We start from the raw sequence: 14,740 nt of genomic DNA, 5'->3' as shown, positions 1-14,740 counted from the left end.
TTTTTATGGAATACTTGTTCATCTTCCACTGGATCGTGAAAACACCGCCAAGTATGACGTTACGATAACATGCACAGATTTCGGAAATCTTCCGCTTACATCCCAGAAAACTATTCGGGTAGAGGTTTCCGATATAAATGACAATGCGCCTCATTTCAGGCAATCTTTATTTACAACAAATGTAATGGAGAATAATGATATAGGCGTTTCCATATTTTCCATTACAGCGTTTGACGCTGATATCGGAGTGAACGCTCGACTGAAATATTCAATTCTGGAGACTCAAATTCAGAACGTCTCCGTGTTCAAGTACATCTCCATTAACTCGGACACTGGCGTTATATTTGCTCAGAGATGTTTTGACTATGAGGAATTGAAAAACTTTCAGATTCAAGCTCAAGTCATGGACTCTGGGACGCCATCACTCGCAAACAACGTTTCAGTGGATGTAATTATCCTTGATCAGAATGACAATGCTCCAGTAATTGTGCAGCCATTAGTCGAATTTGGGTCGACAGCAGTAGAGATAATATCCAGATTTGCAGAACCAGGGTATTTGGTGGCCAAAGTATCCGCCACTGACGCTGACGCCGGTCACAATGCTCGCCTTTCTTATTCGATTTTTCAAGCTACCCAGCATAATCTTTTTACTATTTCACCAGACTCTGGGGAGATTTGGACAATCCGTCGTATCGTTTCTCGAGATGCCTCAAAGCAAAGGTTGGTGGTTCTGGTAAAAGATAATGGATCACCATCTCTTTCTGCCTCAGTGACCATTATCTTATCTGTGATTGGTGGAGAAGCTGAAACATTCCCCAGTGTCGCTGGTTCATCTGAAAATCCTGGGTTCAGTGCTGATCTGAGCCTTTCCTTGGTCATCGCATTAGGAACCATTTCTAGCATTTTTCTCGTCATTTTAATTATTCTTGCTGTGAAGGTTCATAAAAGCAGGAATTCACTTGGTGGTCATCATTGTTCTCTGGGAGTTTGTTGTTGCCTTCAAACCAGACATTCTCTGAATGGAATTCAAAAAGCTAGTAGAGACCTCCAGATACCCCCAAATTACGTTGAGGTATTCGGTGGTGACCCACTTTCTCAGAGTTTCCGCTATGAGTCGTGTTCAACGTTGCAGTCAACACGGCGAGACTACATAACACCCAACAAATACAGGTCATCCACGGACAAAAAGTTTGCCCAGAATGATTACATTGGGAAACAGGATCCAGAGTTGCTGCATACTGAGAAGTTTAACAATCCTTTGAACATTGAGGTGAGCCACTTCGAGAATGGGAATAGGATGCTGGCAGCTTTGATTTGTTTTTGGGTTTTTTTTCAGGCAACTTGAGCATCAATGTTTGGCGAACATTAATGTATAGCTCCAGTTGTCCTGAAGAAAGTGGTTTCCAGATGCCTTCCTCAACTGATATCTTCCATGTGGCATTGGTGTATTCACCCGCATTGAAGAAGGAAATCCTCCAAATTGATTCCACTACATTTTTGGCCCATGTTTTACTTCCAAGCCAGGACAGTCTGTACTAGGCCAAGCTGTTTTTCTTGCATCTGTTATTCTTGTCCTTCTCGGTGCTACTTGTCGTGCATTTGCAAAGAATATCACAATAGATTTGGTAAGTTGCTGCCGTGCATTTTGTACGTGGTACACACTGCTGCCACTGTGCATTGATGGTGGAAGGAGTAGATCTTGAAGATATTATGTGGTATGCCAGTAAAACGGGCTTCCTTGTCTTTGATGTCGTTAAATATCTTGAGTGTTGTTGGATATGCATACCTCTAAGAAAATAATGCTCATTCCATCACACTCCTAATTTGTTCCAGGATTCTGCACGTGTCCAGGGAGTTAGGGGATGCGATACCTGTTCTGAGTTAGTGGGTTCTGACTATCTGTTGTCGCCACCATACTTTTCTACTGCTTGTCAGTTAGCTCAGTTGGCAGGTGTGTAATGCAAATTAGCACCAACAGGAGTTCAATTCCTGCATTGGTTGAGGTTCCCATGAGTGATTCTCCTTCTTGACCTCTCTCTCACCTGAGGTGATGGCTCTTAGGTTAAACCACCACCACACATCCCTCCCAAGTACGCAAACAATCCTAATGATCAGAAAGACTCTGGTGACTTTAACTTTTACGATTCCAATTTCGGGTCTATTGGTAAACAACCAGAGGTTGATCTTTGGATGTACAAAACATTCAGAACATACAAAATTTGTAAACAATGTAAGTGTTTATTTAGTGTATATAGATACATACTTAATTTCCTGCGTCAAGCCAACGTCTTCTCACATTTCCTGATTCAATAGTAATACCTCCAGAGATTTGTTTATTTTTCTAATTCACTCATGGGTGTCGCTAACTGGCCACCATTTATTGCTTGTCCCCAGTTGCCCTTGAGAAGGTGGTAGCAAGCAGCCTTCTTAAACCGCTGCAGTCCATATGCTGTACTTTGACCATTAGGAAGGATTTCCAGGATTTTGACCCAGCGGTAGGCAACATATTTCTAAGTCAGGATGGTGAGTGACTTGGAGAGAAATTTATAGGTGGTGGTGCTCCCGTGTATCTGCCCCCTTTACTCTTCTGCATGGGAGAGGTCATGGATTTGGAAGGTGCTGTCGAAGGAGAGTTAGTGAATTTCTGTAGCACCTCTTATCAATGTCATACACTGCTGACACTGAGCACTGGTGGAAGGAATGGATCCTTATGGATGTGGTGCCAATCAAGTGGGCTGTTTTGCCTTGGATGGTCTCAAGATTTTTGCGTGTTTTTAGGGTTGCACCCATTCAAGCAAGTGGGGATTATTCTATCACACTGCTGACTTGTGTCTTGTAGGTGGTAAAGAGGTTTCAGGGAGTCAGGGGGTGAATTAGTCGCCAAGGTATTTTTCATCTCTGACCATGCTTTTATTTTCAATTGATAACTTATGATCACCCCGTTTTAGAAAAGATATTATTAAGCTGGCGAGGGTTCAGAAGAGATTTACTATGATGTTGCCGAGAATCCAGGGTTTAAGTTATAAAGAGATGCTCAATAGGCTGGGAATTTTTCACTGGAGCATGGAGGCTTATCAAATCATGAGAGATATGCATAACGTGAATAGCAGGTGCCTTTTCCCTAGAGTGGGAGATTTTAAGACCATGGGGCATATTTTTAAAATTTTAAAAGATACGAAGAGTGCCTTTTTTATCACACAAAGTGGCTTGTCTATGAAATGACCTTCCAGAGGAAGTGGTGGATGAGATTACAGTGGCAACATTTACAAGACGTTTCGAGAAGTACATGAACAAACAATCTTTGGAGGGCTATGGGCCAAGCAGAGGCAGGTGAGACAATATTTCATTTTGAGATTATGGTAGGCGTGGAATGGTTTGCTAGAAAGGTCTGCTTCAATGCTGTGTGACGCTATGTCACTACTGTGATTAAATGTAACTTCAGTAAGTTCTGAAGTCATGTTTACCAGTTGCTCTGTGGTCGACATCATTTTAGGATTCTTTTTAAGTATATAGTTGCTTATCTATTTGCATTGAAAATATGGACATGACAAAGTACAAAGAACAGCACAGCAGAGGACAAGTCATTTGGCCCACCAAGACTGCAACAACACATAATGCCTTTTGAAACTAAAAACCTTTTTTTCATCTACATAGTCTGTATCTATCGGTTCCTTACCTATTCACATATTTGCCTCTTAAATGTTCCTATTGTAATTGCCTCCACCAAATTCTCTGATAGCTCATTCCAGACACTGACCACCCACTGTTTAAAAACATGCTTCTTTAATCTCCTTTAAACCTGTTTTAGCTTAAACCTGTCTTCCCTAGTAATTGACAGTTCTTCCCTTGGGAAAATACCCTGACTATCCATCCAATCCGTGCCTCATCCTCTACCCACGCCCTTTAATCAAGTAGAAGTTAACTGTGCAGTAACACCTTTCAGTTTAGATGTTCCCGTACAATTACGGAGGACTACAGTCCTAACCAGAGATTGTGAAGTAGTTATGCAATGGTTGGATTTGAAAACAGATCCAAACAAAGAAGATTTGAACTTGCTGAGGATTCTCAGAAATTCGAGCAAAATTTTCTTGATAGTTTTTGATTGTATATGACAGAATGCAGTGAACACTAAATCCCACTTTTGAATATATGGTGAGTAATACTATGAATTGAGGGAGTCTGCCGTGCCTTTACACCCTATTTAGAATACAAACTCGACGAGGCCTGTTTACCCATCCACTAATCAATACCCCATATTCAGGAGAAAGTGAGGGCTGTAGATCAAAGTCGAGAGTGTGTGGTGCTGGAAAAGCACAGCAGGTCATGCAGCATCTGAGGAGCAGGAGAATTGATGTTTCGAGCAGGATGAAGGGCTTCTGCCAGAAACGTCAATTCTCCTGCTCCTCGGAACCTGCATGGCCTGCTGTGCTTTTCCAGCATCACAATACCCCATACTCAGTCTATTACCATCTGATAACCAACCCTAGAGAGAATACTAAGCCAGCCACAATCCATCTTGCATCAGACACTTATGTTGTACTTCAATAAAATGTGCGAGAGAAACTCAGCAGACCTAGTTGCATCTGAGGGGAGAGAAAAAGAGTTCATGTTTTGAATCCAACATGGCTTTCCAACGAACATTCCATAAAAAATTAAGACATTGACTCTGTTTCTCTGTCTGAAGATTTTGCGAGACCTATTGATCTTCTCCAGCACGTTTTGTTTTTAATTCAGATCTTCAGCATCCACAATATTTTAATGTATTCGTACTTGTCGACCATTTCTTTACTTCCAGTGATCCTGTTATTGATTTATAAAATATTGCCACTGTGGATGAGTAAGTAATAAATAGTAAATGTTGTTAAGTCTGGTTAAATTCGGTTAAGTACTTTTGAATGGTGAAGCACCAGAAAATGAATAGATAGTGTAATAAGTAGGGTCTAAAGAAACGTGCTTAGTCGAAGGAGAAGGTAACCCTGATCTGGTTCTTCACTATAAGGCATCTCACAAGTAATATTTCCAGAAAGGGAACTGAATTACAAATTAAATTTTAAAAATCTTAGTTTAAATTACACAGCTATAAACGTGAAACGCAACTAAAAAAAAGTCGTCAAAATTTCAAGAAATAGTATGTATGGTGATTGGTTGAACGTTAAAGCTCCTGACTGACCAATCAGAAGCTGTAAAATGAGTGGAGATCTTCACTAACCCCTTGCCTGCTCACACACAATCAGATACAGTGGAGAATGAAATGGCGAACTGTGGACTATTTTTGATGCTTATGAGGTTATTGAGGTTTTTCAGAAAAATAGCAATGTTTGTCGGGAAAATCTCAGTTAACTGGACAACCCGAACACATTTTATGCAAATTCTCAAAAAGTGAGTTGTTAGGGTATGGAATGAACTCCAGGAAAATGTGGTGGAGGCAGCTCCAATTGCGGAATTCAAGGGGGCATTGGAATTTTTAAAAATAAAATGTGCATGTATATGGAAAAGGCAGGCTATTGACACTAGGAAATGGAACTGAAATGAATAAAAGAGACAGTACAGACAGATTATACTGAATCTTTTCCTTCTAATTTGTCATAATTCTGTGATTCCTTGATATGATTATCGAAACTGTTCAAAATACATTTCAATACATTACAGATAAGATTGCATTGGATTTTGACACTCAAAGAACTGATGGTAGTTCAATTGTTACATGGAAGAATTGGAATTGTTGTGTAAAATTGTGAGGTTTTTTGCCAATACACAAGAAAATTGGACTGAGTGAGGAACTGTTAATCTAAAAAGTGTTGATTTTAAACACTTACAAGAGTGGGATTGTCATAATATCATTCGGGAACTTGCAACTTAGTTTACAGTACATGCTTAAACCTCCTATTTTCTTGTCAGGGAAGAGATTCCAGTGCTTTCTCAGGTTATTTATATGCTTAGATTTCACAAGGCGCTTACAGTTCATGACAGAGTTTGAAGACCAAAGAGAACACGTCCTAGTCATTTCATAGTACACAACACGTGGACTTTATGGAGGCAGTCTTGAATCTATTGCTTTTAAAATGTCTCTGAATTGCATGAGCATACTTTATTCATGTAAGTACATTTTTCAGTGAGCCAAAATCGGATGGACAGTCAGTGGAGTGAAAGAGAACTCCTTATGTTCATGGCGGCATTTCACAATTAGAAAAGTTGCTTGAAGATATCCAGTCATACGACACAGACACAGGCCCTTCAATCATACTCTTCTATCCCGACCAGGTTTCTGAAACTAAACAACATTTGACAAATATCCCTCTAAATCTTTCCCATCCATGTATCTGTACAGACTGAAAAGTATCTAATTTGGAAAATATGTATGTATGTGCAGGTATCATCAATTACAAGAAGTAAGTAAAATGGGAATGATCATATATCAAACACTGATTGTACAAAACCAGAAATAAAACAGAAACTAAGGTCAGAACTAGACTATTTAGCTGTCGAACCTGCTCCACCATCCGATATATTCATGCCAATTTCTCTATTTTAAGACTTATTCCTCCTTTTACCCAATATCCTTTATGCATTTAAAATCTAAATATTTATCTATCCCTTTCTGAAGTACGTTCAATGAAATGGTCCCAATAGTGTTTTATGGTAGACAATTCCATAGGATCATGACCAATACAGCAAAGCAGGCCTGCACAGTGGCTCAGTGGTTAATACTGCCATCTCATAGCAACGGCGACCTGGGTTCAAGTCCAACCTCAGGTGCACTATCTGTGTGGAATGTACACATTCTCCCCATGCCTATGCCGGTTTCCGCTGGGCGCTCTAGTTTCTCTTACAATTTAACAATAACCAAATTAGATGATTGGCCAAGCTAGACTATCTGGAGTGTTCAGGCATGTGTTGGTTAGGGGCAGTAGCCATGGGAAATGCAGGGGTACAGGGATGGTGTAGGGGAATATATTTGGGTGGGATGCTCTTTGGAGGGCTTGAGTGGCCTGTTTCTACACTCTGGGAATTCTGTTCTATTTAATCAATATTTCCACAACTCCATTGTAAATAGTCCTCCCTGTATCCTGACACTGTGACCCCTGGTTCTGGACATCCCAGCAAGGAAAACATCTTCCCTCTGTCCAGACTGTTAAATTTTGAATGTTTCAATCAAATTTCCACTTATCCTTATAAGACCTCATGATTACTAAACCAGTTGAAACTTCTTAGCGAGTAATCCTACCGTCCACATTATTAGCCGAGTGAAACATCTTCTATAATCCAACTATGAAAAGTATATCCTTTCTCAGGGAAAGACAGTAAACCTGCATGCAATACTCAAGATCCAATTTCACCAAGCTCTGTAGTAGTACGATATCCCTACTTCTGAATGCATACCTTATATGAAATGAAAGACAATATACCCGGTATCTGGCTACTTTCATTGGCTGGCATACAGTGACACCAGATTCTTTTGTATATTCACATCCAGATGTCTTCTTGCATTCTCGCTCATGACTCATAATCCCACTCAGTTTTGTGACATCACCAAACTTGGAAATGTTACATTACAATTGGTTCCCTCATCCAGCTTAAGTATACATGTCATAAATAGATGGGACCCAAACACCAATCCTTGCAGAATCCCAGTATTAATTCCCTGACACTGAAAAACAAGTCCATTTATTCACTATTTCTGTTTACTCTCTATCAATCAAACTTAAACACATGACAATTTAATAAACTACGCCATATACAATTTATTTTTGTGCACTAAATTCATTTGTGCATTTTTATCACGTTCATTATCCAACATCATGTAGGTATTAATTTAGCAAACTGAAAATGTGCATTTGGGCGCATTTGAAAGTGAATCAGTTCGAACCCTGACAAATTAATATGCTAGCATTAGTCAAATTCATTGCTTGAGCAGTTCTGAAATGGTCTTACTGGTCAAATATACATTTTGTGCCGAAAATACAATGCTGTCCCTCATCTTTGGAGGCCTCTGTGGCTGCATGTTTTCGAGCAGCTGATGGAACTACATGTATCACTCAGCTGAGAAAACAAGGGTTCACGTATTGTGCATTTAATATTTTGAAAGCGACTGATTACCTTAAAAATAACACACTAAGTAACTTGGACCAGAGTGTAAGACCTGAGCAATGGATATATAGTTCTGCATATGATTGTCGATAATCAACCATGGCTCAGAGTTGGGATATTTTCACAGATTAATGTATTCATTACGGAGTGAATGGACATTAATATAAGTAAACCTGGATGTTTAAATGGAGTCTGAAAATAGAAGTCAAACTCTAGTCATTCCTACTGCCTCATTACCGAAGAGAATAATGAAAAGACTGTGTGCCTATGGTGAGAAATACCGAAACTGGGAACAGAATGCAATGACAGAATGACCATACCTGAACCTTTAAGTAAATAATGCTTACACACTAATGAGGCAGATCGCATATGTTATTTTATTCTTATTTCTCCTAACATACATAGTGTGTTATCATTTGGTTCTAGAAGGAACATTAGGCACGGGATAAACAATACATTGACGTACATCTTCAAATATTTTTTATTGTGCAACAATAAATCAAGATATTTGCAATCGCTTCAGAATGCCCAGCTTTAAGAAACCAACGGTGAGTTGATTGGTCGAATTTAAACATGCTGCTATTCACCAATCAGAAGCTGAGATGGTTGATATGGGATCCGGACAGCCCCTTCACTACCCAGACACCATCACGTCCGATCAGACACACTGTAAAATTGGATCGCAAGCAGCTCCGTAGGAATTGCTCACCAATCGACTGAACATATCAAAGAAAATAGAAGATTTAAATCATATAATCATTGTGATTCACGAAACATCCAGGTACTTACTACTTCGCAGTTGCTTTCGATGTAAGAAAAATGATATAATGATGAAGAGAATAATTAATGCTGCGGGTACATATTGAAATAAGGGGAATGTTTGACCCTGGAAATGAGATATAAAATATATTGGCTTCTAAAATGCCAATTCTTGTACTGCATGTTCTCTTCTTGGAATCTAGTGTTTGGACAGATTCGTTATTTGATTCCTGAAGAACTGCAACTCGGCGCCTTTGTTGGGAATATCGCTGAGGATCTCAGCTTGGATGTAAAACAGCTCTCGGCTCGCAATTTGCGGATAGTAGCCGTGCCCAAGAAACAATATGTGGATATAAATTTGGACACTGGCATTTTAATCGTGACGAAAACAATTGACAGAGAAGAGATTTGCGGACCAAGTCTCAGTTGTGCACTAAGCTTGGACGTGTTCCTTGAAAATCCCTTAAAGCTGTACCAGGTTACAGTGGAGATTCTCGATGTAAATGACAATGCTCCCAGTTTCCCAAAGACACAATTTCGCCTAGAAATCTCAGAGCTTTCTATTCCAGGAACGCGTTTTCCACTCGAAGCTGCGCACGATCTGGACGTTGGAACTAACTCCGTACAAACCTATGAGCTCCTTCCGAACGATTATTTTATTCTCGATGTGCAAATGCGCGGTGGTAAAGTGAAGTCTCCAGTGCTGGTGGTACAACGTTCCTTGGACAGAGAAACGGAATCCAGCTACAGGTTGACGGTGACAGCGAAGGACGGTGGTGTCCCTGTCAGATCGGGCACGGCTCAGGTCACAATTGTTGTAAACGATGCAAACGACAATGCTCCTGTCTTCCCGCAGTCAGTTTACAGAGTCAGTCTATTGGAGAGTGTAGCCGCAGGAACGCAGGTAATCATATTAAATGCCACTGACTTGGACAGTGGTGTCAATGGAGAGATAAACTATTCTTTTGGTAGCCACACTTCAGCTACAGTTCGGGAACTGTTTTCCGTGAATTCTAAAACTGGTGAACTACGAGTGAAAGGCAAATTGAACTATGAAGAAAACGACGCCTTTGAAATTAACATACAAGCAACAGACGGAGGTCCTCACGCTATGTCGGGGCACTGTGATGTTTTGGTAAATATTATTGATGTGAATGACAATCCACCTGAAGTAATTTTGACGTCTTTATCACTTACAATCTCAGAAGATGCACCAGTCGAGACTGTAGTCGCTCTGTTCACTGCTGCAGACAAAGATTCGGGTACAAACGGGCAGGTACAGTGCCACATTTCAAATAAGCTACCATTTAAACTGGATTCCTCTCTAAAGAATTATTATGGAATACTCGTTCATCGTCCACTGGATCGTGAAAAAACCGCCAAGTATGACGTTACAGTAACATGCGAAGATTTCGGAAATCCTCCTCTTACATCCGAGAAAACCATTCGAGTCGAGGTTTCCGATATAAACGACAATGCGCCCCATTTCAGACAATCTTTATTTACAGCAAACGTAATGGAGAATAACGAAATAGGTGCTTCTATATTTTTCCTTACAGCCTTTGATGCCGATATTGGAATGAACGCTCGACTGAAATACTCTCTCCTGGACACTCCGATTCAGAACGCCTCCGTGTTCAATTACATCTCTATTAAATCGGACACTGGTATCATATTCGCGCAGAGAGCTTTCGACTACGAGGAAATAAGAAACTTTCAGTTTCAAGCTCAGGTCATGGACTCTGGGACGCCATCACTCGCAAATAATGTTTCAGTGGATGTTATTATCCTCGATCAGAATGACAATGCTCCAATCATTGTGCAGCCATTAGTCGAATTTGGATCAACAGCAGTAGAGACAATATCCAGGTTTGCAGAACCAGGGTCTTTAGTGGCCAAGGTATCCGCCATTGACGCTGACGCCGGTCACAATGCTCGCCTTTCTTATTCGATTTTTCAAGCTACCCAGCATAATCTTTTTACTATTTCACCAGACTCTGGGGAGATTTGGACAATCCGCCGTATCGTTACTCGAGATGCCTCAAAGCAAAGGTTGGTGATTCTTGTAAAAGATAATGGATCACCATCTCTTTCTGCCTCAGTGACCATTATCTTATCTGTGATTGGTGGTGAAGCTGAAGCTTTCTCGAACATCAGTGGTTCATCTGAAAATCATGGATTCGAGCCAGATCTGAGCCTTTCTTTGGTCATCGCATTAGGATCCATTTCTAGCCTTTTTCTCGTCATTTTAGTTATTCTCGCGGTGAAGGTTCATAAAAGCAGGAATTCACTTGGTGGTCAGCACTGTTCTCTGGGAGTTTGTTGTTGCCTTGAAACCACACATTCTCTGAATGGAATTCAAAAGGCTAGTAGAAGCCTTCAGATACCCCCAAATTACGTTGAGGTATTCGGTGGCGACCCACTTTCTCAAAGTTTCCGCTATGAGTCATGTTCAACATTGCAGTCAATGAGGAGAGACTACATAAGTCCCAATACATCCAGGCCATCCACGGACAAAACGTATGCCCTGACTGATTATATTGGGAAACAGGATCCAGAGTTGCTGCATACTGAGAAGTTCAGCAACCCTTTGAGCAATGAGGTGAGTCACTTTGAAAATGGGAATAGGTTCTTGGCAGCTTTGATTTGTTTTTGTTTTATATTTTCAAGCAACGTGAGCATCACTGTTTAGCCAGCATTATTGTATGGCCCCAGTTGTCCTAAAGGAAGTATGTTCTAAGTGCTTTCCATGAGGGCCCTATATTTAGTAAGGAACTCCTCCGATTTGACTCCACAATGCTCCATGTTATACATCCAGACTAGGACAGTCTGTGCTATGTCAAGTTGCTTTTCCTGCATCCATTAGTCTTGTCCTTCTAGGTGCATTCGCAGTAGACTTGGTAAGTTGCTGCAATGCATCTTGTATGTGGTACACACTGTTGCCACTGTGCATTGATGGTGGAAGGAGTGGATATTGAAGATATTATGTGATATGTCTGTCAAAAAAGCTGCTTTGTCCTGGGTGGCGTTAAATATCCTGAGTGTTATTGGATATGCATACAACCAAGCAAATGGAATTCATTCCAACACAGTCCTAATTTGTGCCTTCACTCTTCTGGACGGGCCTGTGCAGTCAGGAGAGGCGATACCTGTTAAAAAAATTGTGGGTTCCGACTGTCTCTTGTAGCCACCATACTTTGCAGCTGGTTGTCAGTTAGCTCAGTTGGTTGGATGGCAGGTTTATAATGTAAAATAACACCAACAGGCGTTCAATTCCTGCATTAGTTGAGGTTCCCATGAATTATTCTGCTTCTTGAACTCTCCCACACATAAGGTTAAACCACCATCACTCAACCCTCCCAAATACGAGATTAATCCTAATGATCAGAAGGACTATGGCAACTTCACCTTTTACTATTTCAATTTCGGGTCAATTGGTAAACAATAAAGGTTGATCTTTGGATGTACAAAAAAAAATGCATCTTTTGCAAACTATTTAAGTGTTTATTTAGTGTATATAGATGCATACTTAATTTCCTGCATAATATCAATTTCTTCTCAGATTTTCCGATTCAATGGTGGTATCCCCAGAGATTTGTTTTTTTTAAATTTACTCATGGGGGTCGCTAACTGGCCACCATTTATTGCTAGTCCCCAGTTCACCTTGAAAAGGTGTTAGGGAACTGCCTTCTTAAACTATTGCAGTCCATTTGTTGTAGTTTGACCCACAATGCCATTAGGAAGGAATTCCAGGATTTTGACCCAGTGGTAGGCAATATAGTTCCAAGTCTGGATGGTAAGCGGCTTGGAGAGGAACTTATAGGTGGTGGTGTTCCCGTCTATCTACCACCCTTAACCTTCTGCGTGGGAGAGGTCATGGATTTGGAAGGTGCTGTCTAAGGAACTTTTATGAATTTCTGCAGCACTTCTTGTCGATGTCACACACTGCTGATACTGAGCATTGGTGGTGAAAGGAGTGGATCCTTATGGATGTGTTGCCAATCAAGTAGGTTGCTTCGCCCGGGTTGGTGTCAAGATTTTAGGGTTGCACCCATCCAAGCAAGTGGGGAATATTCTATCACACTGCTGACCTGTGTCTTGTAGGTAGTGGAGAGGCTTTGAGGAGTCAGGAGGTGAGTTAGTCACCATAATATTCTTAGCCTCCGACCATTCTTTTGTTCACAATCTATAACTTACAATCACCCTGTAATAGAAATGATATTATTAAGCTGGAGAGGGTTCAGAAGAGATTTACCAGGATGTTGCTGAGAATGCAGAGTTTAAGTTGTAAGGAGACGCTGCATCGTCTGGGAGTTTTTCACTGCAGCACAGAAGGTTGAGGGGTGACCTTATAGAGGCTTATCAAATCATGAGAGATATACATAAGGTGAATGGCAGATCTCTTTTCACTAGGGTGGAAGATTTCAAGGCCATGGTGCATAATTTTAAGGTGAAAGGATAAAACTTCTACAAAGACATGAGGAGTGCATTTTTATTGCAGAGAGTTGTTTGTGTGTGGAATGAACCTCCAGAGGAAATGGTGGGTGTGATTACATTGGCAACGTTTAGAAAATGTTTCACTGAGTACATGTACAAGTTTGGTTGGATATGGGCCAAGCAGAAGCAGGTGGGACTAGTTCAGTTTGCGATTATGGGTGGTGTGGAATGGTTGGCTAGAAAGGTCTGTTTCAATGCTGCATGACTCTATGACACTACTGTGATTAAATGTAATTTCAATAAGTTCTGAATTCATGTTTACTAGTTGTTCTGTGTTCACTATCGTTTTAGGATTCTTTTTAAGTATATAGTTGCTTATCTATTAGCATTGAAAATACAGACATGACAAAATACAAAGAACAGCGCAGCACAGGACAAGCCATTTGGCCCACCAAGACTGCAGCAACACATACTGCCTTTTGAAACTAAAAACTATTTTTCATCTACATGGTCTGTATCTATCTGTTCCCTACCTATTCACATATCTGACAAGATGCTGCTCAGTTGTTCTTATTGCAATTGCCTCCACCACATTCTCTGATAGCTCATTCCAGACATTGACCATCCACTGTTTAATAACATGCTTCTTCCATTTCCTTTAAATCTGTTTTAGCTTAAACCTGTCTTCCCTAGTAATTGACAGTTCTTCCTTTGGGAAAATACCCTGCCTATCCATCCAATCCGTGCCTCATTCACAACCCACACTCTCTCATCGTGGACATTCACTGTGCAGCAAAGACCTTTCGGTTTAGATGTAGCCACACAAGTACAGAGGATTGCAATTCTAACCAGAGGTTGTAAAGTAAGTATGTAACGGTTGGATTTGAAACTAATCCAAAGAAAGAAGATTTGAACTTGCTGATGGCTCTCACAGAAATATGAGCAAATTCAATTAATCTTCTTGATCGTTTTTGATTGTGTATTATATAATGCAGTAAACAGTAAACCCACTCTTGCATACATGTGATTAATTATATGAATTGAGGGGCTACGCTGTGTATTTGCACACTGTTTAGAATGCAAATGCGATGAGGCCTGGTACCCCAACCACTAAACAACACCTTACTCTCTATTTATTCCCATCTGTTAATCAACCCCAGAGAGAATAGTAAGCCAGCCACAAACCATCTTGCATCAGACACTTATACTTCAATAAAATCAAAATCTTTGAGAAAAATTCAACAGATCTGTTTGCATCTGAAGAGAGAGAAACAGAGTTCATGTTTTGAATCCAATATGACTTTGCATCGAACATACCATAAAAATTAAAACGTTAACTCTGTTTCTGACTCTAAGATTCTGCCAGACCTATTGAGTTTCTCCAGCACGTTTTGTTTTTAATTCAGATCTCCAGTATCCACAATATTTAACGTTATCATACTTGTCAACTATATCT

Source organism: Chiloscyllium plagiosum, unplaced genomic scaffold, assembly GCF_037043375.1.
Source record: "Chiloscyllium plagiosum isolate Xiang-an unplaced genomic scaffold, Cpla_swu_hap1 HiC_scaffold_16, whole genome shotgun sequence".
In the NCBI taxonomy this organism is placed as follows: Eukaryota; Metazoa; Chordata; class Chondrichthyes; order Orectolobiformes; family Hemiscylliidae; genus Chiloscyllium; species Chiloscyllium plagiosum.
This window is presented reverse-complemented; position numbering follows the sequence as displayed.